At 37.7% G+C, this 27,252-nt stretch overlaps 1 protein-coding gene across 8 annotated transcripts in view; it reads left to right on the top strand.

Annotated features, from left to right (window-relative positions):
* Window positions 1-27,252, top strand: part of LOC117568616 (kazrin) — a 55,274-nt gene that overhangs the window by 7,771 nt on the left and 20,251 nt on the right. For 6 of the 8 annotated variants that reach the window (XM_034249386.2, XM_034249391.2, XM_034249394.2 and 3 more), the window contains exon 2: window positions 9,345-9,378. The exons of 1 other annotated variant lie outside the window; for it this stretch is intronic. The gene's annotated coding sequence lies outside the window, so the exon portion shown is untranslated. Of the gene's footprint in view, window positions 1-9,344; window positions 9,379-21,264; window positions 21,713-27,252 lie in introns of those variants that run through there. One more of the 8 variants, XM_034249387.2, reaches the window with a different exon arrangement.

Raw genomic sequence — 27,252 nt, 5'->3', positions numbered from 1 at the left:
AAGACGGACTTAGAGCCAGGGGGCGTGAGCAATTGTCTGGCGATGGGGCAACTAAAGCCAATGGACTAAATTGAGCAACAACAAGCAGCACGACAAAAGAAGCAACAGTCTGCTTGGGAGTCTCTTGCTATCCTTGTGTGTTTTTTTGGCTGATACATTCGTTTCGTTTGCTGTTCGTTGAGTGACAGTTTCGACTCCCCCTTTCCCCCCTCACTTAATGGCAAACCCCTGGCGCGTGTGCACGTGTTCAGCCATCCCCCCCTTCCCTCCGCCTGGTTCATTATTTTAGCCGGTGGCAAATGTTTTGCCAACCCTTCGCAGTGCGTTTTAATTTTGTTTGATGTATTGCCCTGGCTCACGCCCCCTTTTTTCTTTTTGATATTTCCCTCGTTTTGGTAAACCCCCCACCGTCAAATAAAAACGCTAGACAACTCCACTTCCAACCACTTGGCAGGCAATTGCAATTGAGTTCAGCGTGAAATCGATTCCATTGTTCTTTTTGGCAAATCTCTCGACGCGCGCTGCGGGCACAAAAATCTATTAGATCTCTTTTTAGGTGCGAGTGTGAATACACAATTCTATGCAGATTTATGCGATTTTCATTCTGATTTTCCACAACGCACCCGAAAGCAAACAGCAATTTCCGCCAGCTTTAAATTCAATAAACCAGTTCATCATTCTCGCACTCTTTCTCTCTCTCTCTATCTCTGTGCTCTGCGGGTTGGACTTTTAGTCCTGGCCAGGATCACGCATCCTGTGCTTCAATTGTCCGCGGTGTCGCAGCAGCAGCAGCTTCCCTTTACATCCTTTTGGCATCCCCAAAAATGAAAAAAAACAAAGAGCCATAAAAGCTGAAAGATGGCCAGCCATATTGTCGCTGGCTAAAAGCCCAAATTGGGTATTCTTTGGAGTGTAGATTGGTTAAAACAACCAAAAGTAGATTGCGAATGACCCGAGCTAAAAGCGAGCAGAAAGTCGAAAGAGAAAACACGACTAAGCAGCGCTTGAAAAACTAGCAATAAAATGGAATCAATAACTGAGAAAGCCTGGCTTTAAATTTTGGGGATAAAATGCCTTTCGTTTGTATATTGAATATTAATTTCTAGTCTAATACAAAGTTAGCTGTAAAACACTTTTTATAGTTGAATACAAAGTTAAGTATAAAACACTTTTCATTTACATCCTGAGGATAAATTGATAGTTAAATACCAAGTTACTGTATGCAATATTGCTTTAAATTCGATAGATAAAACACTTTTCGTTTGTATTTTGAAGAAAAATTCATAGTTAAATACAAAGTTAGAGATAAAACATTTTTAGCCTTAAGATAAATTCTTATTTGAATGCAAAGTGAAATACAAAATACTTTTCATAAGTGTATTGAGGATTCACTTGTGGTAAGTAAAGTTATTGTATTCAATGAGGTAGATAAAACACTTTAAATTTGTATCTTGAATATAAATTTTTAATGGAATACAAAACTAAATATAACACACTTTAAATTGTATTTTTAGGATAATTAAATTTTTGAAATATTATAGATACGTGAAACACATTTTATTGTATATTGAGGATAATTTCATAGATGAATGCATAGTTAAATATAAAATACTTTTCGGAAGTGTCTTGAGGATATATTTTTAGTTGAATGCGACAGTATTGTATTTAATGAGGTAAATAAAGCGCTTAAGATTTGAATTTTATCCTTTTATTAAAGGAATGCAAAGCTAATGATTAAATAAACACTTAGTTTTTAAGTGAATGCTAAGTTAGTGTGTTGAACGTGGTTTTAAAATAGATAAGTGAAACTCTTGTCATTTATATATTGAGGATAAATTCATAGTTGAATGCAAATTTATTGTATGCATTATAGCTATAGCATAAAGAGACAAAACACATGAAATTTGTATCTTGAAGATAAATGGAGAGTTGCATACAAAGTTATTGTGTAGAAAGATAAGGCACTTTTCGTTTGTGTCTTGAATATTAATGGATAGCTGCATTCAAAGTTATTTGCTCTTCGATATATCATATGCATAATAGTATCTCACAGATTTATTTTATGCAATGGTCACTATTATTTTGTTTGTCACTTTGTTTAATCAGTCTTCAAATTTGTTAAGTATCTACTAGATATATACTAGACTTTATATGCTCAATTGTATCTCACGGATACATTTATAGGAACGCTCACTATTATATGCCTAACACTTAGTTTAATCAGTCTTTAGATTTATAAGTGTATGTATGTTCACTATTTATTGATCTATTTGTTCAAGTGACTCGGAAAAATGTGGAAAATTAATGGCTGTAACGGTTTTAGGGTTTGGTTTTGTGAACTTGCTTCGAAGTACTTCTCGAATACTCGCTCTCTCTCTACTTTCAATCGAAAGTTGATGGAAAAAATGGTTAGACGCTCGCTGGCTCGGTAAGGAAATAAAAATTCCATCAACATCAAATGCAATTCCATTAGCACGAAATGATTTGATGCGCTCCATCGTCGTTATCTCTGTAGTGTGAAGCCGGTTGCTTTCGCTTTGGACATTGACAGGACAATGAACAGGAACCATGGGCGGGGGCGGGGCGGTGGCAGGGACAGGAAGGAAGGCGTAGCGATTGGAAAGCCATAAAGACGCATTCTCTATTTCTGTGTGTGTGTGTGTGTGAGTGAGTGTTTTGCTGTGTGGCCTCTGTTGGCTTTAGCTTTAGCTTCAACTTCAGCTTTAGCTTTAGCCAACAGACGCATTTTATGGCCAAATTGAGAGACAGCCACTTCGACCTCAGACAGGAAGCAACTGCTCCACAGCTACTCACAGGACTCACAGGAGTATCGCAACTATGGCACTCTTCTCTCAGTCAGTTCTTACTCGGTTCTCTGTCGTTTCTTCGTTTGTTTTCATTTGATTTTACGCAGTTGTTTTTGCTTTCGTTCATGTGTTTGCTGAGCTCTTCATAATAATCCAATATATCCCAGTCAGCTTTGTGTGTTCATTCCAAGTCCAAATTATGTTTCCATTTCCATTTCCACTCGCATTTCCATTAACTGCTGTTCGGTTTAGCCGCCGCATGGAATTATTAGCACAATTAGCAATTACCTGTCCTCCAGCTTCACCAGTTCACTGGGACAACGAGTTCATCATAATTTATGGCGCATGCTGTGTAAGTGCAGCTGCAACTGTGCCACATTGCAACGAGAGGGCAGTTTGAAAAATTTTCTTTGTGGATAATATTCTTGTTATTATTGCTGTCGGGTTGTTAATGTTTTCACTAGAATGTGTTACTGATTAATTTACAATTAAATCGATTACAATACTTAATACCTAAGAATTATTCTTTTTTAATAGTTATTACAATTCAACACTTTACTTGGTGTATATTAGTGTCATTCAAATGGATGACTGAAAATTCTTGTTTCCATAAAAGAAGTAGGGTTTTTGGAGGAATTTAGGGTGCAGTATCATATTTTCCAATATAATAATAATAATAAAATTAGATTACTCAACACACAGTTATAGTGTTAAGCTCATGATTATGAATTTATTTAATAAGGCTTTTTGTACCCTTTATTTTTAAGAATATATACAAATTGATATGCTCTTTAGAGGCAGAAATAGATATCTTCAATCATATAAAGTATATACAATATTCTGACTCAACATCAATAGCCTGTTTGACTGTCAAGATAAGGCTCAGTACCTTACGCATATTCTCATATGTTACATAAAAGTCTATCACCATCTTACGGGAGTTTATTTTAGATTTATTTCTAACGGAGTTGGAATTATAGAGTTATTAATTATAGTAAACTAGTTCGAGCAATAAAAGATTTAAAAATAAAGGGTCTACAATAGTCAATACCTGTAGATTTTTGACTTGTTTTAATTACAATCCTATGTAAAATCCAAATTGTTAAAATTGTGTTGATAATTGTAGAAATAAAAAAGTTGTAAATTGCAGTGTATATTAAGTGTTGGCATTGAATAGCAAATATCACAATGATATACATATATGTAATATATAAATGTCGAATAATGACATATTGGAACTGATGTCGACTTTAAAGTTAAGAGAGTCGGTTACATTCCTCTGGAGTTAGTTAATGTTATGCATAAATTAACTATATATCATTTATAGTGTGGTAAACACTTTTAATGGCTAATCATTCAGTTGCGTAGCTATACATATTATATTTATAGCATGTAGTATTAAAGATCTAACTATTAACAACAACTGTTCCGTTGGCAAGTTGTCATTTTATTTATTATTTATTTTTCCATTTATTTACTCGTTTAACAAACTTCTTAAATGGTTCTCCAATTCTCTTGCCACCCTCGCATGACATTCTCAGCGCTGTATCCACTTTGAGCGGCGGTGCAGCCAAATTAAATGATAGTTGCAACATTCCCCAGGATCTCGCTTCCTCTCTCCCTCTCTCTCGCTTTGTCTCTGCCATGTTCCTCACAGTGACCACACTAATGGGAATGGACTACCGCTGATGCTGCTGCTACTTTTGCTGTCCCAAAAATTCTATTAGCCTCGTCCAAGCAGCGTGTGGCACGCACTCGTGGGGCACACAGCTCGCAATCGCATTGGCCGTGTCTGTGTCCGTTGCGTGGTTGCAAGCTGCAATTTTAATTTGAGCGCAGCAACTCGGATGCTACAAAATAGAAGCCAAAACACTTTGTGGCACCTTTGAAATGGGAAACTGTGAGCACACTGAATAGCGCACTCTCGTAACACAATCTTTAACTAAACATTAACTTGGCCACTCGCTGCAGTAATTCAATCTAATTGCCTCGTTAATTTGTTGCATGCCACTTGCCACTGAGTCTCGTCCTTAGAAAAATGTTTGAAAAGTTTACAGCTGTCGCTTTAAGTGCCGCCATATGGTGTTACCTAAAGGCAGAAAGAGATGGAACGAATGAGAAAGAGAGAGAGAGAGAGATGGCAAATGGAATGTTGTGTAATGCACACCTTCCACAAAAGCTGGCTGGGAAACGGGCGACAGTTGCCCCCGAGCGAGGCATTAATTCCAACAGCTGCCACAGCTGTGCGACCAGAGATGCAGATGGCGTGGCACTTGGATGGGGCAGAGACACACACACACAAAGAGACAAGCATATGTATATAAGGAATTCCTACATTGCGCCATGCTTAGAAGTATGAGGCAATGGGAATTCCAAGCGTCACACACTGCGGTGGCTGCCACAGCTCCAGCTCCAGCTTCTGCTCCATCTCCAGCTGTTTTGCCGGTGTCGATCCCCGGATGAAGCACAGCAGCAGCAGCAGCAACTAGAAAATGGAATAGGAAATTGAGTGTGTGTAATGCGTGCTTATGGCGCCCATTTTAAATGCATTTCTCGCAGACATCCCGAAGTTAGCAACAAGTGATGTGGCATGCACCTTTGAGGGGGCAACACACATGACATACGAATGTGTGTGTGTGTGTGCTGCTGCTGCTCACTGAGTTTGTTCTTTTATTAAAATCGTGTTGCCTGTCAGAATAAACTCGATTTCCCAGCTCCTAGCTCACGTGCAGCGCCCTCTAGGAGTCATTTGCATATTGTCGCTCAACTGGAACTTGGCAAATTTCTTTCATTTCTCATATGTTTGCCCAGGTTGGCGGCTGTTGCCAACAATACTACAATATTAAAGAAGTTTCATTTCGTTACCACTTGCCATATGAGACGGGTACTCATACTCATACTCATATACTATACTACTCACAGTCAGACTCATACTCATAGTTGCATTTGTAGTCGCATGTCTCTGTTGCCTGCTGCTGTTGCAAATAAATTTGTCAAATTGCATTCCCAATTCGCTGTTTTTTGCTCTTCTCTCCTCTTCTCTTCTCTACCCTACGCTATCTCTCTATTTCATTCTCTCCATTGCCGCTTATGCAACTCCAAGCTGTCAGTTTGAAGCTTGGAGTAGTTCAGAGTCAAAGAGGAGAGTTGGGGTGTTGGGTGGAGAGTCTGCAGCAGCCACAAACAAGCGACAACACAGCAATATGGTTTTGGTCTACACTGCACGTCCACGTTCGTGTGCTTCCTCTCTATCTCCCTCTATCCACACTACACATTATTCTCCGCTCTCTTCGCTCCAGTTCACCACTGACAGCTTTTACACATTTCATTTTATTGTCACGTACGCGTTCATTTCGCAGTTTCGTAGTTTCTCTTTATGGTAGGTCGCTACTGCTGCGCTGCCGCTCTGCCGCTGCGCTGCTGCTGCTGCTGGTTTTTCCTCCAAAATTATTTCTATTGACATCCGCCATGTAAGGCCATGGGCCCAGAGTCGACGGATTTTACCTCAACAACTCTACGAGTAATTTATCATTTTTGTCGCACGTTGCTTCTTCGTTTCATTCTTCTTTTTTTCAAAAGCTTCATTTACATACAGGGTGTTGCTAATAAAATAGATGTCAACACCGCAACTTGGGATTTGTTTAGGATTGTGTGTGGATTGGGAAATTTTAAAGAAACTTCTAACGATTGAATAATCATATCAAATTCCTTGTGTAGAACTAGTAATTTTAGATTAACTATAAACGTAACTTATTTTTCATTTAATTTTTCATATAATAATGTAAGATGTAAGAAATAATAACAATTAAATTATGAGATTTATTTTTAAATAATTAAATGTCATAGAATTTACTTCTGCTGATTATTATTATAGAACATTATTTACTAGCACAAACTTTTCAAAGATTATGAAATATTATAGAATATAATATTATTTACTAAATGCGAATATATTTTATTTTCATGATTTGTTACTTTTAATTCATTCATCTTTGACATACCGAAAATATTCCGAAGGATTTAATGATATTTCAATTTTACTACTCTACTTTTTATGATTTTTGCTAGAGCTTCACAAAATATTGATATGAAAAAATGACGAGTACAAGTCAATAAAGTCAATTTTATATGCTATTATCTGATGTATTTCCGACATTGTAGCGTACATGAAAAGTTTACGATCTCAAGGCATAATCCTCGTCTTAATCTGTAGTGCTCAATTTCTGATGACAATTTGATTTGCAAATGCTTTGACATCTGCATAGCTCAGCAATTTGTAGTTAGGATGCAATTAAATCAGACACAGAAGCCAAAGCTAGGGATAGAAACCAAGAGAACCGATAAAAACTAAAGTCAAAATGAAAGAGAAAGAGAGAGAGATGGATAGTGAAGTAGTTTAAGAGTTTAAGCATCGTAAGTTGTTGCAGCTGAAGTTGAATTTGGAGAGCAGCTGCACTTAGTTAATTGACCATTAGAGTTCGCGTGCAATGTTAGCTTTAACTTTGCTAATCAGCTCTGAGTAAATTTTCTAGCAAATGAATTAAAATTCTTGGCAAATGAATTAAAGCGCTCGAGCTTGAGCTGAAGACATAAAAACTTGCCAAGCACTGAGCTTCTCTGGCAAGCAGTCAGGCAACCATCTATTCCTTGTTTGAAGGAGCAGACACAGCTGGAAAGGAGTGGAGATGGAAGACATTCGTGCCGCGCTAATTCAGTTTGCCGTATCATCTTTCAGTTTGTGTGCGGAGCACAAAAAGTTTCCAGCTGCATCCTTTTTTATTTTGGCAGTCAAGTCCTGGGGATAGTCGTGGATTACACGCAGATGCAGTTGCAGACGATAGCAGACGGTAGACAGCAGACGGCAGGCGACAGGAAATATGAAAACTAACAGACTTATTGCATTACTTACGCTAAATAACCCACTTACAAAATGGTGCACATGAAGAACCGACAGAATGACAAAACGACACGGCGAAAAACAGAGGTGGAACTTGAAGAAAAGCAGAAGCAGCAGCAGCAGGTAAAGCGTAAAGCGTAATGATAATGATAGTGATAATGGTAATGATGATGCGGCCAACTTATTAAATCCTCCTCCAGCGTCAGCTTCAGCGTCACAAATAGAGTTACAACCCGCTGACAGTTGCTACGCGTGCGGGGACGGGGGCGGAAACTTGACAATTCCACAAGGCAGCAACTTGACAGGCCCACTGACAGCTCTCCAGTTAACCAAGAGACAGAGAGACAGAGGGACAGAGAGAGAGCGAGGGAAATGCGAACAAAAGGGCCAAGGCAAAGTTTTGGCATCGCCAGTTGAATACCTGAAAAATCAGAGATACGTGCCACGCACACACACACACAAATACACACTCACACACAATCGCATATCGTATGTGCAAAGCTGGCATTCAGCATACGCATGTGAAAGGCGGATCGATGTGAAAATGTGGTTTGTACGCTTTTCCATACCCTGTGTTCAAATTACGCATCGTCAAAATGGGTTTTTCGCTTAACGAGTTTATTACGCGAGAGAAATTCGATCAGGGCATTATTAAAGTGTGTTGCTTATCGCTTAATTGAACGCTTTACATTTCCAGCGGCACCTTTTTCAATGAAATGAAACTTTAAACGTTTACTTAAGCATTTAAAATTTGTTTGCTGGCATTCTAGGGTAACATCTAGTCATGCGTGCTCGCAATATGTTGGCTCTTTGCAATGCTTTTCTTTGCGTAGCATTGCCGGGTCATAAAACTTGCATTCAGAGAATGGTTTTTGCATTCTTCGGTTGTTGTATTTGTATTTTTTACGCTCCTGCGGCTTCAGCTTCAGCTCTTGCTGTCCTTTGTTTTTAACTCGAAAGATTCTGAATTTTACATAAAGTATGACTTTACTGTTCCGTAATAATCTGAATGCTCGAAGAGAGATAGAGAGAGGAAGAGAGAGAAACTCGCATGCATGAATGTCTGCTGTTATGTATACAGTGCGTATACTTGTTTCTTTAATTTAAACTCGCACAAATGTCGTATGAATATATGAAAGCTTCTTTTGCATATGCAAAGAGAGAGAGAGAGAGAGAGAGAGAGACGTCCGGCGGGAGTTGAAAATGAAAATGAATGAAAATCTAATATGGCAGAAAACCCAATTAAATTCAGCACAAAGCAAGAACAAGGCATCTGGAAATAATTCTGTTTACGCTGAGCGCAAGACAAGTTAAATCTCCTTGTGGATGGCTCACAGCATCAGCATCAGCAGCAGCAGCAGCAGCAGCAGCTGTGTGCACTTTGCAGCTCTAACTGAAGCCGAAGCTAAGCCAGCGACAGGACGAATGCTGCTTGCGCCTGGGGGTAGGCAATGAAAAAGCGCAGCAGTTCACATTTGATTGGATTTGCAGTTTGTTGTGCTGTGCTGTGCTGTGCTGTGTGTTGTCTAAACTGCAAGCCCAAACAATTTGATAACAAAAACGAATTCCACAACTCAACTGCAAACTCAACTGCCAACTATTTTTAATTATTTTTCTATTTGTTCATTATTTATTTGCAGATGTGCATCTAAACAATTAAGCGACTACAGAGCGGTAAGTCTGGAACATTAGATTGTTTTGCAGTAGTTTTTCGGTTTTTGGTATTCCAGTCACGACATCCTCGATGGTCTGCCCAAAAAAGGAAGTCAGAACAGCTCAGCGTATTTTTATGGCAATCGTCACAGTTACAAGCGAAGTACGTGAGACTATTTCCCCAGTTACGCTATACGACTCTGTGTTGATCGTTGTTATACTCTGCTCGAAGTTCCACTACAAACATACATTTGCAACCATTCCATTTGATTCTCACTCCAAGTTGAGAGTTATATAACCCTTGCGCCACGTGTGAACTGCATTTTATTTTACAACTTCTGTTTTAAATGTAAATACAATCAGCAAACGAACGAAGGGAACGAAATCATCAGGAATCATTTACTCAAATCAAACACAAATGTAATCCTATTTGTTGACGTTTTCTTCTTTAATCTCTCTGGCAATCTCTTTAGTCAGAGGTTGTCTTAAGCACAACACGAAAATCGATTTAACTCAAGGTATTTCTAATGAGTCCTTGGGTGTTTTTGTTGCTGTGGTTTATCACACTTGTGAGTTTTTCTTTTCCCCAATGCGGTTACATCAGTTGAGCCACAACAAAGTTTAGGCTTTAAGCCAGTCGAAGTCATGCAGAAAATGCTTTAGTCGAGAGTGCTTGACTATTAAATTTATAAATTAAATTAAATATTATTATTACTGCTTTCTTTAAATTAGGGAAAATTTTTTTCACTTTACTTTCCAATCTTTCCAATTATTCAACTGAAATAAACATTGAATATTTATTTGTTACTACTTAAATAATTGCAAGAATTGTTTAGTTTTTGGTCCACTTGGTCTCTCCATTGGTGTTTAATCAGTCACAGGCTTTTGACAAATCATTTTATACATCGTAATGCATTCATTTTTTTATGTTAATATCCATATTTACTAAAATATTCAGTTAACCAAATTGAATAATTAAAAAATAAATACATTAAGCTGTTATAACTGAATTTTTTTCTCAAAGTTGCGTTTATAACACAATTTTTAAACGCGTTGGTCGTATGCACTGCTATTTCAAAGTTCACAGTTGTATATAAAAGATAAATTTGTTAATGCCTTTACTTATTTATTTCTTGATTTCTTTTCAAATATTTATATTCTCTTTTATTTTTGTTGATTATCATATCTCTTTTCTATTACTCATTTCTATATAAGTGTAATTTCTCGTAATCAATATACTCACGCTTCGATTACAGGGTATTGCAAAACATTTAAGTATACATATGTCAAACAAAAGTTCTACTTTTGTGGTGTTGGCAAAGGATTAAGAAAGCAAACGAAGCCGCAGTCAAAGAGCCGAGTGCTCGTACTTATTCATATACAAAATCCCACTCGCACTCGCACTCATACTTAAGTATGTGGCACAGTGGAGCAGAGCTGTGTGTGTGTGTGTGTGTGTGAGTGGCTTGACTTCGCCTTTTAATACGCACACTCGTAATTGATGTCAGCATTTGTGGGCCTGCAGCAAATCAATGCGAGCGTGAGCCGTGGTGCATATCAGATATAGCACTTGCTGCTTGCAACTTGCCACTTGGCAACCACCATTTGGTGGCACACTTGCTCCACTTGGTTTACTTTCCATTTTGTGGCATACATAATTCACTTGTTGACCGACTTTCGATCGATGTTTTGACCGGGGCTGAAAAGATTTCTTAGCGCGCTTAGCTTTAAAATCGAAACTTTAAAAAACTCGTGTTGACTCTCAACAATGTAGATGAAGGCGGCTATATCCTTTTTTTATGAGAGCAATGCGTTGCACTCTTTATGCCTGCCCCGGAGAGCATCGACAGCGCAGTATCTACAGTATCTTCTGTTTGGCCATAAAGTGTCGAGCCAAGAACTAATCGGTGGCAGCCATAAAAGTAAAACTGCCGCAGTTTTGGACCACAAAAGCAGCAGAGAGAACCTAAGCGTGAACAGAAAAGTTATTGGCCAGTAAAAGTAGAAGGTGAACAACGTTGAATGTAGACAGAGATAGAGAGAGAGAGTGAGAAGCTGCAGTGCCACATGTGGCAAGCGACAGTCTGTGGCTGCAGTTGTGTGACATCTTAAGTGCATTGGCCGCATCCCGAAGGGGGAATCCCATGGTCATAGCTGTTGCATTTATAGCCACATTTTAGCAACGAGCCAGACAAAGTCAAAACTAAAAGAGGAAACACACAACACACAACATACAACATACAACAGGCAACAGTCAACAGGCAACAAAAAAAAAATCCATGTTCTGCACTGTCGCAGTGCAAAAGTTTGTTCGCTTTTTACGGGCATTTTTATTAATTTGGGTACGCTCATGTGGGTCGACGACCCACAAACACCACAGCAGAGAAGAGAAGAGCAGAGCAGAGCGGAGCAGCTAAGAGCTCACAATGTGGTTTTTACGCGCTAAAGAACAAACACGGAGCGCGGAAATCCTGAACAGATTTATGAAAAACTATATCCGCAAAGCTTTTATGCCATGCATAGCGCGGCAGCCAACAGCGAGGACTGCGAGGCTGTACATTAATTTTAAGGATATTCTCATATGTACGTACGTACGTACATTCGTGCCATACCCAAAACTCTGTCAAGCATGTCGAAAGTTATGCACAGACCTAAATAATGCACCCTCGTAAATGTGCTTAATAAACCCGGTAATGCATTATTTATTTTCATTGTTTTCCGCTTCGGTCCCATCGCTCTTTACATTAAATCAAAGCGTTAAACTAAAACGTATTCAAATGCAACTACTTTATAAATAAAGTTTTTTTTTTTTAATTTAGTTTAGCTAATTTACATTTACATCACAATTCAGAAATGAGTTTTAAATTGAAATTATCTATCTTAATAAAATATATGTTAATTTTGTTCTTTTACTATTATTAAAACCAAAACAAGTAAGAAATATAAAGCGAGCGTGATTTCAATAAAAACAAAACTATTCAGTATTATCATTTAAACCAATTAATATTCCAAAAATATACTAAAACACATCGAAATGTATATTTAGTATATTTCTCTGTCGGGCATTCAGATTTATATATAAATAAACTAATAAGCTGCAAATAATAATTTATAAAATAAATATGAAATCTACCAAAAATATATATTTGGTATATTGATATAACAAGTGCTCCTAAAGACATTATATTTTTATATCTTAGAGTCCTTAAAATCTAGTTTCACATACAAGTAAATGGACAGACAGACAGATTTAAAAATAAATTAACAGACATATTGCATAATAATAATTTATAAAATACTGAAATAAAGGAAAATATATATTTGGTATATTGATATAACCAATGCTCTGAAACACGCTTTTTTCTTTGAGACCTTAGTGTACGGACAAACGGAATTATAGTCAGAATTAATAATAAATAAATATATATACCAAATTAAATGATTGGTATATTAATAATTAACGCTATCAAAAATATTATGTCTCTATCTCCTGTAGTCCATGAGTTCGTGGAACTTTTAAGGAATGGTCTAACAGACACATATACAAATAAATAAAATAAATAAAGTGCAATAATAACTTATAAGGAAATATGTTATTAAAAGTGCTTAAAGTTCTTGAATTTTATATGATTGATTTTCGGCTGATAGCTAGCTATCATTGAAGAATTATATTTTTTTGCCACTTGTTATCTTGGGAAACGGCAATAAAAATTCCCCCACTTTTTCTTTTGCTGCTCCTAACGAATTGTATTGATGTGTTGCTATCAAAATATAGTTTTCTTTCTGAAATATGGCTAAGTAGCTTAAAGGCTTTATGTGCCAGCTTCGCATTTTCAACTCGCTGCTTCCGAGGGCGGTTTCAAGAGTGCTTAAGAACATTCAAGTTTAACTTCAAATAGTCCTTAATTTATGCGAAACTTTCTTAAGCAGCGCACAATGAACTTGAGCTTCAATTTGTATCTATTTTTGGTACATCAAATAAACCCTGGGTTTATTTATACACTTTGAAGACAACCCTCGTTTGTATGTCTCTATATACTTGTATGTATAGTATTTCATATACTATTGCAAAACGTTTTGCCAGCTTATAAACTGCCAACGCACGTTCGTTCTCTGTTCTGTGTTTTGTGTGTAGTTCCGCAAAAAAGTTTTCGGCAATAATATATGAGAAATGCTTTCAAAAAGAATTCACAAAATTGTCTCTGCCGTTGTCGTTGACGTTGTCGTATGTCCCCCATCTTTATTACATATTCTTTCACTCGTCACAAGAGAGCACACAAGTTTTGCTAATAGAAGCGTACGAAAGGCGTATACAATGCCAGAGGGAATTTCTGTATTTCGACATGATAAATTGCCAAGCATTTAAAATGCTGGCGAGATTAAAGTAGTAGCTGAAAATTCATAACTCGAAATTTGATCGAATTATGTGAATTCGGTTTAAATTTGAATGTTGTGCCTCACGCAATTCAATTGCGCCTCTAAATGGTCGAGGGTATATTAATTACTTCATGCTAATAGCCACAAACATAACCACAGTCGAGAACGAGGACGAGAACGAAATCCCAAATAGCCAATTCACTGGGCCCGAGTCCCAAATTGGGGTAGGTGTTCAGAATTGTGGCCAGTCATTATGCTGGACGTTGGGAGGCGTTACGGCTGATGACCAAGGCTGGTCATATGCCAAACCAAAGAAAAAAAAGAAAATAAATATGAAAGGACTGAAAATAAAGAAAGCAAGCAACGGATGAAGCGTCGTCCTTTCGTGCCATGAATGAAACTTATTATCTGCGTCAGTTGTACACAAACACGTACGTCCCACAGTCCGTCTGTCCGTCCGTGCTCGTCGTGGCCTTTACTCTGCCTCTCTGCGCCCTCTGCTTGGCCATGACTGGGCGCAATAAAATCTTATTAAGGCGCTTTACAATAAGCGCTCAAAGGGGAATCTGAGGCTGCCACAACCACAACATCCAGAGCACGGCCAGAACTCTGGATGTGCACGGCCATAAGGCAAGACGACCGACAAATATTTCGATTTTACAAATGTGGCGCCAAACATTCCGAGCGGTCCCCTCCGAAAATGTTTATGTGCAGCATTCGCAACTGTAATAAAATATGAAAGCGAAAATATTGCGCATACGCCGCATCGTGCGCAAGCCATCGACTACATTTCGTTTGGGTCCCCCTGACCCACCAGTCATTAATAATATATATCTGCTTCCGGTCTCCGCTCCACAAGCTCAACATCGTCGACTACCAAGTGCGATAAACCGTTTAGCAATATCCGGACAAAACACAAGAGCGAGGAGAGAACGTGGCAACTAAACAACACACACCCACACACACACACACACACACCCACACACACGTAATACAAATAATTGCAGTTTTACTTTTAGTTATCGTATTGTTTTCTTAGTTTTTCTCTGCGTGTAGTGTCAAAGCATTTTGTTGACCCAACTATCGAACGTTTTATGGGCCCCATTCGATGTTGTTGCGGAAATGAATATGAAACTCGTGTATTTTGAAACCTCTCTAACGCGTTGTTGATTGCAGAATAAATGCAATTTAAAATGTTTTATTGCAATCGAAAAACAGAATAATTTATGGGCGTAATATATATTATTTAACTCTCGAATAAAATACACAATTCAAATATTGAAGAAAGGTTGTTTATTATTCAATTTAGTTTATTAATATGCAATATTAAATGCTAAAATAAAATAGAAATTCAAATATTAGAGAAATATCGTTTATTATTCACTCGATACTTGCAAAAAAGTCCTGAATTTAATCATATTTACAATTTAATCATTTATTCATGGAGATTATGAGAAAATAAAATAAAACATTTTTAAGTTTAATTGAAGTAGTGGAGAAATGTAATTTATTATTGAATGTAGGAACTCAATACTTTAAAGCAAATTAAGACACATATGCAAAATACTAATAATTCATGGAAATAATAATAAAATGAAAATTGATCAATTTCAATTAAAGTTGTCAGGATAGATAATTTATTATTGAATGCAGGAACTCAATACTTTAAACCAAAGTTATCAATTTAAATAACATCTTTACAATAATAATTATTAATGTGAATAACAAAACATTTCAAATAGCTTTTAGCAATTTTCATTGCAGTCGTAAAAATATATAATTTATTAGGCAATTTAGGAACTCGATGCTTGAAAGCAAAGTTTTGAATATAAAACACACATTTAAAATAATAATTATTCATGGAAATAATAATAAAATGCTAATATCTATTTTAATATAAGTAGTAAAATACGATATTTTAATAGTAAATTTACGAACTCGATTCATTCTCATTAAAGAATACAACATATTCTGGAAAATATCAACTATTTACTACTCAAATACAAATACAAATGGCATTTATAAAGATAGTTTATTACTCAATCTAGGTACTTAGTTCTTTAAAATAAAGCAATACTCCAAATTTAATCATGCAAATAATATAATAATCTAATACGTGAAGAAAGATAGTTTATTATCCACTTCACCAACTCAATACTTTCAAGCAAACTTCCCAAATTTAAAACACGTCTTTAAGAGCTATTCATTTCACTTGAGTAAAATAGCTGTCTGTCAATAGTGTCATGTGACAAACCCAAATCAAAAGCTCACATTCGAATGCTTCGAGCTGACTGCTCGAAATGTATTTATTTAAATTCCTCATGGAAATTGATTTAATTTTGGCGACGGGCAACTCAACAGATTATCAGTTCTTGCCTGCCGATAAGTCTTGACACTAAATTCAACAACATTTTGTGCTAAGGACATAATCCTATTACCAAATTGCACATCCCGAGAAATATATATTTGACTTTTATCTGCAGGCAAATCGAAGGCAAAGCACATATGAGATGATGACATCGATTCGATTCGAAGTCGAAGTCGAGGCAAGCAACTGTTGAATGGAATCTAGAGTGCAATATTTTTGGCTGTAGTTTCCATAGAGTTTAAATGGCAAAACACAACAATGGAAACAATAACGAATGAATATATATTTTCTTTTTGAGAGAGAGAGGGAGAGAGAAATACTCGCATATGAGTATTTTATTTATTTGATGCGAATTCGCATTCTTGCTTTATATTCATGCTTATTTATGTATTGGGTACTTTGAACAATGCCAAAACTTTGCCGACAGCTAAACACGCACACCGTCATACACCCGCACACCCCCTCACACACACATATACACGCCAGCAACGATATAGAAACTCACTCTGTGATACCTTGTTCGTGTTTTCGCACATCTGGGCTAAAAGTTTTGCCAATAAATGAAAATAGGAAGCACACGACGGATAACAACAAGATGTTGAAATAAGTTGTCAACCTAACGCCCCCTTCTCACCACGCCTCCAGCTCTGCTGCTGCCAGTTTCCGTCTTGAAAATGGCGACTGTCGACCGTCGAGCTTCTCCCGTCGACTCTCGACTCTCGGTTTGTCGCTTGTCGACGATAAGCGCACAACATTGATAAACATGCCCATTTTGTATCAGCAAGCAAGGGCGACTCGCTGCTAGTTTTAACACAGCGCACCAAAAGGAAGAAGAATGATGATGATGATGATGGCGATGATGATGCGGTTGTCTGGCAACGCATCAGATCGTTGACAACGCTTACACGCAGACACTTGCAATAACAGATGCAACTGCAGCAAATACAATTGTGTATTGCGTCGAGTGAAGTTCTTCTTGGCACGTTTGTGCTGCCTTTGTTATACCCTATACAGGATAGTTCAAGGGTTGTATCTACTAAGTAAAGTAAGAAACTTAAGTATATTGATGGGAGTTTCAGGCCTTAGTCGATTATTGCAATAAGGAATGGTATTCATTATTTCAATAAAATAATAATAATAACAATGAAGGTTTAAAATACATTTCAAATATAAAATGTATATTCATTATTTTTACTTTTTCTTGTGGCTCATTTTGAGTCCAACAATTTGTTAAGCGACTAAGGATTATTTTTTGAATATAGATTTATGTATTGAAACATTATATGATATGATATATGATACATATGATTTCTTAAATGGTTTTCTAAGTATTAGTATATTCCATATATAATTCACCAACTTATACGATATAAAATCTTAGAAAAATAAGATGTGGAGTACTTTCTGGACACGAAACTAAGTCATTACATATCACCAAAAAAAGATGCTTATATATTTATATAACTTATATGCTTACTGAGACATTGGAAAGTGAAGGATCTTTCGACTTATAAATATTATTATCACTAATAACGAGAATCTTAGTAAAATTTTTGTTAGCCGATTACTTTCGAGTAATTTAAATTGTTGTATGTTGTATTTTGCACTTCATAGTTTGGTCAGTAGATTTAAGTTATTGAAAAATGGTTTATAAATTATGTAAGCTAACTTAAAATGTAGTTTACTTCTGTTTCCTTACTGTTTCTAAACTGTCAAAGTGTCACAACTTTAAATCGATGGCTATCTTAGCGAGTGCGGAGTAACTGCAAGTTATTCATACTCATTGTTGCATTCGCACGTTGTTGGAATCGAATTGAGAAACGGTTTGCACGTCTTTCTGTGAGTTATAGAGGAGGAGGGAGGCGTGAATTGAGAGCAAAGTGTGTGCTCCAACTCGGGCAGCATTTGACTAACGACAAAGCCGTAAATTGCATTGCAAAAATGTTGCAATAGTGTTGGTAGACTTTACATGGGGCCAACTACGAGTATGATGAATAGTACCGATTTTCACTTGATTGTAAATGTATATACATATATACACGTTATATATAGCATGCAGATATGTGCGCGCATAGTTGTGCAGATGCTCATTGTCAAGCTCAACAATAGTCAGAGTAGGCGTAGTCTATAGAGATGAATGAACCTTTCATCTGCACACAAACACACATAGAAAATATAGTATAGTGATTGCGATATACGCGTATGTGTGTAAGCTGGCAATCGATTGATAACACAGACGTGTGCATATGTATGCTACACATATGCCTATACAATTTTGTTGGAGTTCATTTCATGCCGCTGTCGCTTCTCTCAGCTGCTGTCAGACCGATAAAACTCTCGATATATGTGTGTGTGTGTGTTTGTGTTTAAGTTGTGTTTTATGTTTTCACGTTTTGCGGCATCAGGATGATGCCGGTTCAAGCTGATAAAGTTTTATTAGCCGCCTGTGACAATAGGCGGAAGAAGTTTGACATTCATTTGATAACATTTCATAAGCATCAAGTTACAGAGACAAGTCAAAACTGTAGATGCAGCTCTGATGTTGTGGCCAGGCACTACAATGATTGTCACTTTACCACACACACACACAAACACACACGCCTGGGCAAATAAATACGTTGTAGCAATCTAATACGTATACGTAATATGGAGTATACGCATATTGAGTATACGCCAGGTGCGTTCGGATTATGAACACCAGTCAAGCACAAACTATCCACAACATATACCACACACACACACACACACACATAGCCTATGTATATACTTACTTAGTATGTCTAATGAGTGTGAGCTACAGTTGGGACAGTCAACCTCAGACGCCTCATCAGAATGTCGCAGGGGAAGGGAGAGAGAGAGAGAGGGACTGCAAACGAGCTTGCTTGTGGTATTTGACTATATGCGAGTCAGTGTTTGCACAGGCCAAGTAACTAATTACTCGTATCTCGACTAACAAATCAAATTAGTTTGTTCAACTCCAATAAAACTTAAATTGCAGCAATGCGACTAGGAGCAGAGCTCAATTCGGAGTTAGCCCCAGTTGACCTGTCTACAAAATTGGCAGCACAAGGCTCAGCAGCTCTAAAGATGGGAGAAAATTGCATGAATTTTATTACGTTATTGATTCGGCATGACATTTGCGTCACACATAATTTATTTGATTAATTTGGCATTAGTTTTGTGTTTGGTGTACTCAGTAGTAACTTAGTAATTCTCCTGTTTAGCATATTCAAATTTATGTTTCCTTTAACTTCATTTCATTTCTACTTGGTTTCCTTTTTCGGTTGATTTTATAATTTTCAATTTTATTTTCTACCTAGATATGTATATATTTTTATTGGTATACTACAACTATATGCCAATATAAATTGAATGTAACAAAAAAAAGGAGGTACCCCTCTATAATTATAATATATATTTCTAAGTAGAGTATAATTCTCCTGTAGTCCATAGTTTAGTATAAAATTCTACTAAATGTAGGCATTTTCATACATACATATGTATATATTTTATTATTTTGTGGTATAATAATAATATAGCAATAGGTAGCTAGTATCTCGAATTGAGTTTTCTCCCTTGTACAGTATATCATTATACTAAATTTAGTCATATGTGTATAACCGTATTTTTTGGTATAATAAAAATATTGCATAGCTGTTATCTCGGCTGTAATTTTTTCTCTTTTATAGTACATTATTATACCAAATGTTTCTATACGTATATTTTAGTATTTTTGGTACAATAATAATAATGCATTGGTTAGCGTTTATCTCGACTTTAATTTGTATAGTATTAAACCAAATATAGTCATCGGTATATTTTAGTATAGTAAAATTTTGCAAAATGAACATGTGCAATTTTTGCGCCTTTTTTTAGACAAATGATGGACGACAATTGAGTATTACATTTAAGAAGACGAACAGAGAAAAACAGAGAACGAGTGCAAGAGAAAAGTCTGGAGTGTGCATTGAATTTGAGTACTCGAGTGAATGGGTATTGTTATTCAATCTATGTGCACATGCTTAACGTAACATGGACACAATCACACAAATACACTTACAATCACACACTTGTGGTGGGCCATGGGAATGGACAAAGAGGCGGCAACAATGACAGTAATGCCATCATCATCTTCATCCTGTTGTCGGTGACTGCATTGATAAAGAGACAACAAGCAGCAGCAACAAACAATGGGATGAACAAGATGTGACAAAACACGAATAAACGTAACGACACGAATTAAAGTTAAATCCCATCTCTCTCTCTCTCTCTCTCTCTCTCTCTCTCGCTCACTTCGAAACTTCATTAATTATCATCAAAGTGTTGCATTTTATTTGCCAAAACCACAAAAAGCATGTTGCTGCTGTCAACGCCTGAAACTTTTCAGCAACAACTGCAAACATTTCATTAAATAATACAATTTGTGATTGTTATTGCTGCTAATCCCAAGCAGAGCAGCAGCAGCTGTTCAAGTGCACTTCTAAAGTTCATGCACAACTTATTTGCCAATTTGTTGCCATGGCAATGCAATGCAGTTTATAAGCTCTTGGCTCTGGTATCGTAGTATTTATTTACTGCTTCATTTGCAGCTTCATTTATTTTGCATTGACATTTAAAGTCGATTCGGCTGGATGCTCAGCATCCGAATGTGACCTTCGGCTTACGAAATGGCTAAAAAAAAACAACCGCAGTGCTCACATGGATTTTTGGTGATAGAAGCCCGCGCGGCCAACAAAATCAGCAAAAACGTAAACAAACACTTGGCCTTAGGCTCAAACTGTGTGTGTGTGTGTTTGTGGGAGAGGCAAAGGTGAAGCGAGGTGAAGGGAAGCAGCCAAGAGCCGAGGCGCTGGCTCGTGAAAGCTTTTAATGGTCGACGCAGGCGCAAGATCTCTCTCTCTCTCTCAGTGTGAGAGCGAGTCGTAGCTAAGCTTTGTGCGTGACGTCAGCTCCCTCAGCCACCCTCCACAACAACAACAACAACAACAACAAGAGCAACAAAGGAGTCGCCAAATGCCAAGGACTCTCACACGGATTCAGACTCGATTTCGACTCGGCAAATAACGCCAATGCCGCATTCGCTGCCGCTGCCGCTGCTGTTGATGATGATGCGGCTGCTGCTGCTGCTGCTGTTGATGGTGACGCTCAGTGCCGTTCGAGACATTCGCCAAGTGAGACGTGAGTGAGTGCCCAGTGAGGAAAATATATTCAATTTACACATACATTCAATACACGTATGTGTGTGTATACAATTTGCACGTGTATAAGTGCTGCGTGGGTGCTTCAAGTGTCTATGTGTTTGTGTTTGTGTGTGTGTGTGAAAGTGGATGCTTTTGAGCGTCAATAAAACAAACAAGTTTGGCAACCAACGAACGAAGCAGCCAGCAAGCACAATATCAACACCAATAACAACAGCAACAACAACAGCAACAAGGACAACAACAGGAGCAACAGCAGCAGCCACAGCGACAACAAATACAACAAGACTAACAATTAGCGCTTCAATTGCGAAACCAACAGAAAACGCTTGTGGTTCAGCCTCCCAGCTCGCTCCCTCCTCCTCCTCCTACCCCCTTTGCTAGCCACAGCAATATAGCGTTCAATTTAAAGGTAAATTGGTAAAGCAGGGCTTCAATATATTGCGTTGTTTGTGTGCTTCATTGCTGCTTATTGCGTTTGGTTCTCATGCGTTATTTACGCACTCGCTTTTAGCCCAAATGCCGCAGACAATGAAAACATCCAAACATATATTCGCGTATAGTACAAAAAAGCCACACACACACACAAACACACTTGAACATATAAAAATATGGCCAACAACCGCACGAGGCGTCGACAACGACGCCGACGACAAAAAGGCGACCAAAACACGAAAACATGGCCAAAATTCGCCGAAATTCGGTCAATATTTGTGTCTGACTTTGCGTATGTGTGTGTGTGAGTGTTTGTGTGTGTATTAAAAGTCTACTGACTACAAACAAAAAAAATACAAAAAAAAAAGAAAAGAAAAGGCGAAAAGGGAAATTTTCAGCAGTCTTGTGCTTTGACAGCGAGCAACGCTCTGTGTTTGCAACCAAATCTGTGTCAGCATAAATTGCGACGCAACGCGATTCTGTTTGAGCCTGGCCAAAAGCAAAAAAAATTATAAAGGGGGTAACACAAAACACAAAAATAAAAAAAGGCTAAAGCAGAACAAATGACAGGCGAAGCGCGGCGCATAAAGCAAATTATTATTTATGCAAGTTATTTTCGCCATAAATTATAACGAGTGTGAAATGCAAAAAAGGCATTATAGAAATAATAAACGCATTAAAGAGAAACTGTGTGCAAGGAAATTCAATACGCTGAAGTTGAGGCTTAGTTTAAATTGAAGTTTGATTTAGCAACGAGGTGTAGAAGTTGTTTTTGATTTGAAAATAAATAAAATAGTATAAATTGCTTCAATGAACATTTAATAATATTCACTTGTAAATATTTAAGTTAGGATTAAATAACTCAAAATTGAAATTAGGAAAGTTAGAGACAAATATGCGATATCGGCAAGCCTTTTTAAATAAAAGAATATTATTGCGAAATTATTCTAAAAATATACCAAATTAATATAAAAAATATATATGCAGAAGACAATATTTGGTATATCAATATACTATTATGCACCAAATATACCATAGAACACAAAATATACCAGATTGTCAACTATGATTCAAATTAATAAACCAACTAAATATATAAATATACAATGGGTTATATTTGGTATATCAATATACTATAACTTTCAATATATAAAAAGTACAAAATATGTTATGTCAGATTGTCAACTGCCTGTTACACACATTTGCTGTAGGCTAAAAGTTTGAACACCCTTCTATCCAACATGCAAATCTCGTTTTAAATATTTACAATTTATGTTTGCAAACTATGTTATCAAAGCACTCAGTTCAACATTATATTTATATTGCAATAGAATTTACAAGAAGGGCAATTCACTTTATTAAGCCTGCAAGTTGTAACTCAATTGAAAACTATTACTTATCTTTGGATATTTAATAAATAAACAGAATTTATTTCCACACTCAATTAAGAATTCCCAATATAATTGAAGTAGCAAAGTAATTTATTTTCTTTCTGTTCAATATTTAAATAAAATTGAGTTGCCAAATATTGAATAATACAATTCATATTTCTTTTGTGTCTGAATTGCATTCTCTAGTCAAGTTAAAGAAAGTTTAGTTGTTTTTCAAATTAAATTAATACAAGTTTCTGGCATGGCAAAATAATCAATCAATTGACAGTCATTTGTCAAACAACTTCCAATTGAGTTTTACTGACAAATTCAAAGCAATATTCTTTCATGCATTCACTAATTTATTTCGTAGCTCGCAAGGCAAACTTAATTTAATCACAGAGCCAATTAACTCTAATTATTATTTGATTTTTTGTCTGGGCACGCGTGAAATGTGCGTTGTGTAAATTCCACAAATTGTTTGCATTGCTGATGTCAATCAAGGCCACGTGTTGTTCTCACCTGTCCGAAACGACAGTTGTCAGGCGTGTCACAAGGTGATTCCCGTCAACGTAATCGCTTTCTCTTTTTTTATATGGTTATATACAGTCTTTAAGTAGACAGGACATGACTATCATTGGATCAGGAATTCATATCCGATCTGTGCTGCGCTGTGTCTGCGAAAAGGATTTTAAAGGCGAAGCTGTGAAGCGTTTTATGAACATGTTATTAAATCCTCTCGACAAGGATATGCATGCGAATGTTTTATGCTCGTCAAAGAGAGCGCACATGTGTGTGTGTGTGTGTGTGTGGCATGTATGTGTGGTGACACACAGGCATGGAAATAGCGAAATATTGCGTGCATTTTATTACAATTATTGTTACGCATACGCCATGTGGAGCAGCCCGTTGCGCGTAATAAATCGCTTGACAATAATTCACCCGGCCGAAGGAATGAAAACGCCATCAAGGTGCAGAGAGTGAAAAGGAGAGAAGTAGAAAGAGAGAAAGAGGAACGTAGGGAAGCAGAAAGAAGAAAAAGAAGCAGGCAAGGCAAGGCAAGGCTATTAAGAAGAGGGACTTAAAGTATTTCCCAAGTGGCAAGCTGTGCGCACTGCGCCCTTTTGGGGATTGTCGCCAGCACAGCACAGCACGGCATAGCAGTTAGCCAACCAGCCACGCCCCTACACATATATATATATATAGCCAAGAGATAGCCAAGCAAAAGGCTCACACATCCGCTTCATGCCTTGCGCCTTGTGCCGAACTGAGTTCCGCTTCCTGTTCCTGCCGCACACAAAAACAAAACGCAGACTTAGTTTGTAGGCTGCACAGTGTGATGCCACGCACCTTCCTGTGTCGTGGTATGTGGCTTGTGTGTGTGTGCACGCACACTTGCTGATTTGACATGCTCTTAATGCCAAGCAAAAACATAAGCTCAAGGACATGAGTGCAGCTCGTTTGCCGTCGGCCCCAATCTTCTTGCCGCTGCTCAAAGTGTGCCTCAATGTCATTATGTGTAAATTTTTAATGTTGCGAGCCCAAAGAGGTTGCAACACCAAGTGTAGCAACAGCAGCAAGAACAACCCCTCGAAAGTAGGTTATCAAATTGTGTAAGCAGAGGGTTAGGACTCTGGGGGGCTGCTGCCAAGTTGTTGCACTGAATCCTCCGCTGCCACATCTGCCGCAAGACACAAGAAACTTTTACTTATCGCACACACACACAGACACAGAGAGACAACAACATTTACACTGACATTTTAATGGCAAAATCATTTACTGACCCAAGATTACACAGCATTAGCAGCAGAGCTCATCCTGCCACCTTCGAGAAGGATGTCAATGCGGAGGCGGGGGGCAGCAGAATGAGGCATCAGCTGAAATATTTTGCATGTTTTACGCTACGGCTCGCTGCCAATTGGGTCAAGCATTTTCATTTCGCGCCTGGCAAAAATATTTAGTCTACCCAACACACACAAACACACACATTCGTAGCTTACTCACACCTCTAAGCGTAAGCAGAAACGGAAACCGGAAACCGCTTGCCAAACTTGCTTAGGGAGAACAACAAGTAGAAAAAGACAGAAAAAGTGGAAGAGAAAAAGAGAGGCGAGAACAAGCTATAGCCGCATCTATTTAGTTTAATGAAAAACACAAACTTTTCGTTGTTCTCCCGCCACTTGCCACTTGCCACTTGCTGCGCTGCGTTGCGCTGCCACAAATTAATTGCAAACTAAATGAGTTTCTCCACTCAAACTTTGACTTCTTCTCTATCTTGTTGAAACACACAGATTGCAGTCAATATACTCACTCGTACACACTAATTGTGTGCAGTCGGTTTAATGAGTAGATGAGGATCTCGTTCTAATTGAGCCACTCGGCGTATGCGCAATATTTCACAACTATCAACTATCAACTTTCAACTTTGCATGGAAAACACAAATAATTAGATGATAACTTCATTTATGGCATCGACGTTGAATATTCAGTTGCTGCTTGGAATTTATACGCAAAAAGTTTCCAGTTCCACACGATTATGAGGAACTTTATTATGTCGGAACACAAAAAGGCGAGCAAAATATGCTAAATGCTTCAGCTACTGAATGGCCAAGCCAATGGATGGATGTAAGGAAGGGAACATTGAGCCTTTTGCCTGAGCCTGCAGAATAATTTGCATATCAATGGAAAACATTACTTTAGCATGACGTTGATGTTGTCGATGTTGCTGGCTTTGACCTGCTTTAACATTTGCTCTATGCGTTTTTAGATTGAAGCAACTCGATAAGGATAATCGAGTAGAAGTAACCAGTCAACAGGAAATTCATTTCACCAAACGAAAAGTGAGTCATCAACTTGAGCTGGGGATATTCAAAACGCGTGCAGTAAAAATCAATGCACATTAGAATTGTGTTGATGGACAGTTCGATGTTGTCAGTTGTCTGTTTTTGGCGAATTGCGTTTACTTAACTTATTAATTTGCAATTAATTTCCATGTCAGCGTCAATTGCATGCAACAGCGAAACGAGCAGCAAAGGGAAGCGATGACAGCCAGCGGTAAATAGAGAGAAAGAGTAAAAGAGAGAGAGAGAGGTGAAGGTGAAGCCACTTAATGCTGCCTCGTTGGCTTTTCAGCTGGCACATTTCAGCAACAAATTTTGAAAATTTGTTTTCTGTGCCATTTGAATGCAAACTTTGCTGAGCTTGACTGCACCGCAAAATCTGACAGACAGCACGACGCTGCAGCTGCAGATACTCTCATGCATAGCATAGATACAGATACAGATACATCTGCATGTGTATGTTTGTGGGGTGTGGTATGTGTGGGTGTGTGGCTGTGTGCGTTATTGTCTGCGCAGAGATTGTTGACAGTTCGCTTGGAGCAAAATTCATAAATTTGCAGATTTTTCAAACAAAGCATATTTATGCAAAGTTGATGCTGAGTTTATGTGCTACAAAATTGTGTGTCTGCGGAAATATAATTATGCAACTTGTGTTAGGGATAAATTATGCACCTTGTTGAAGTCGAATAAGATGAGTAAACATAAAGATAAAGCGAGGTTGCAAAAGCTAAACTCACACACACACACACACACACAGATTACTCTAGGGTCCTGTGTTTAATTGAATTACACAGACACAGTTCAAATACCTTCAGCGCACCTCTCGTCACCCACAAATGGGTCAAGTATTTAAGTTGAACTTGGCCAACACATAGATGAATGCAGCCTGCCAAAGGCAAAGCCAAAGCCAAAGCTGTTGTTCAACTGTGTTTGGTTACTTTACCAGCTCAAAGCAGTCGAAGGGGGCGAAATTCTTGAGCTGCATGCGAATATATGCAATTACAGTTGAGTGCACATCCTTGCCAGAGTCTTTTGCTGTCTTTGACAGTGACTGAAGAATGGGCTGCCTTTGTGGCCAGCCAGCCAACCAGCTCCATAGCGCCATAGTTTTAATGGCCAGGCAGGAATATAATCAAAGCGCTCAACACTGGAGACGCAGCTAATTATGGCTTATGGTTGCAGCTTTGACATCAATTTCAGAACACTTTTGCTCGGCTCCTTTTGAATCGCGCATATTTAAGGCAAATTGCCCTGACCTGCATTCAGTTTGCCAGCAGTTGCCTTTCAAGTTTTGTGGTGAATTTGCG

The sequence above is a fragment of the Drosophila albomicans genome, chromosome 3 (assembly GCF_009650485.2).
Source record: "Drosophila albomicans strain 15112-1751.03 chromosome 3, ASM965048v2, whole genome shotgun sequence".
Lineage (NCBI taxonomy): Eukaryota > Metazoa > Arthropoda > Insecta > Diptera > Drosophilidae > Drosophila > Drosophila albomicans.
Note: the sequence above shows the minus strand (reverse complement) of the source record. Positions and strands in the feature narration are given on the sequence as shown.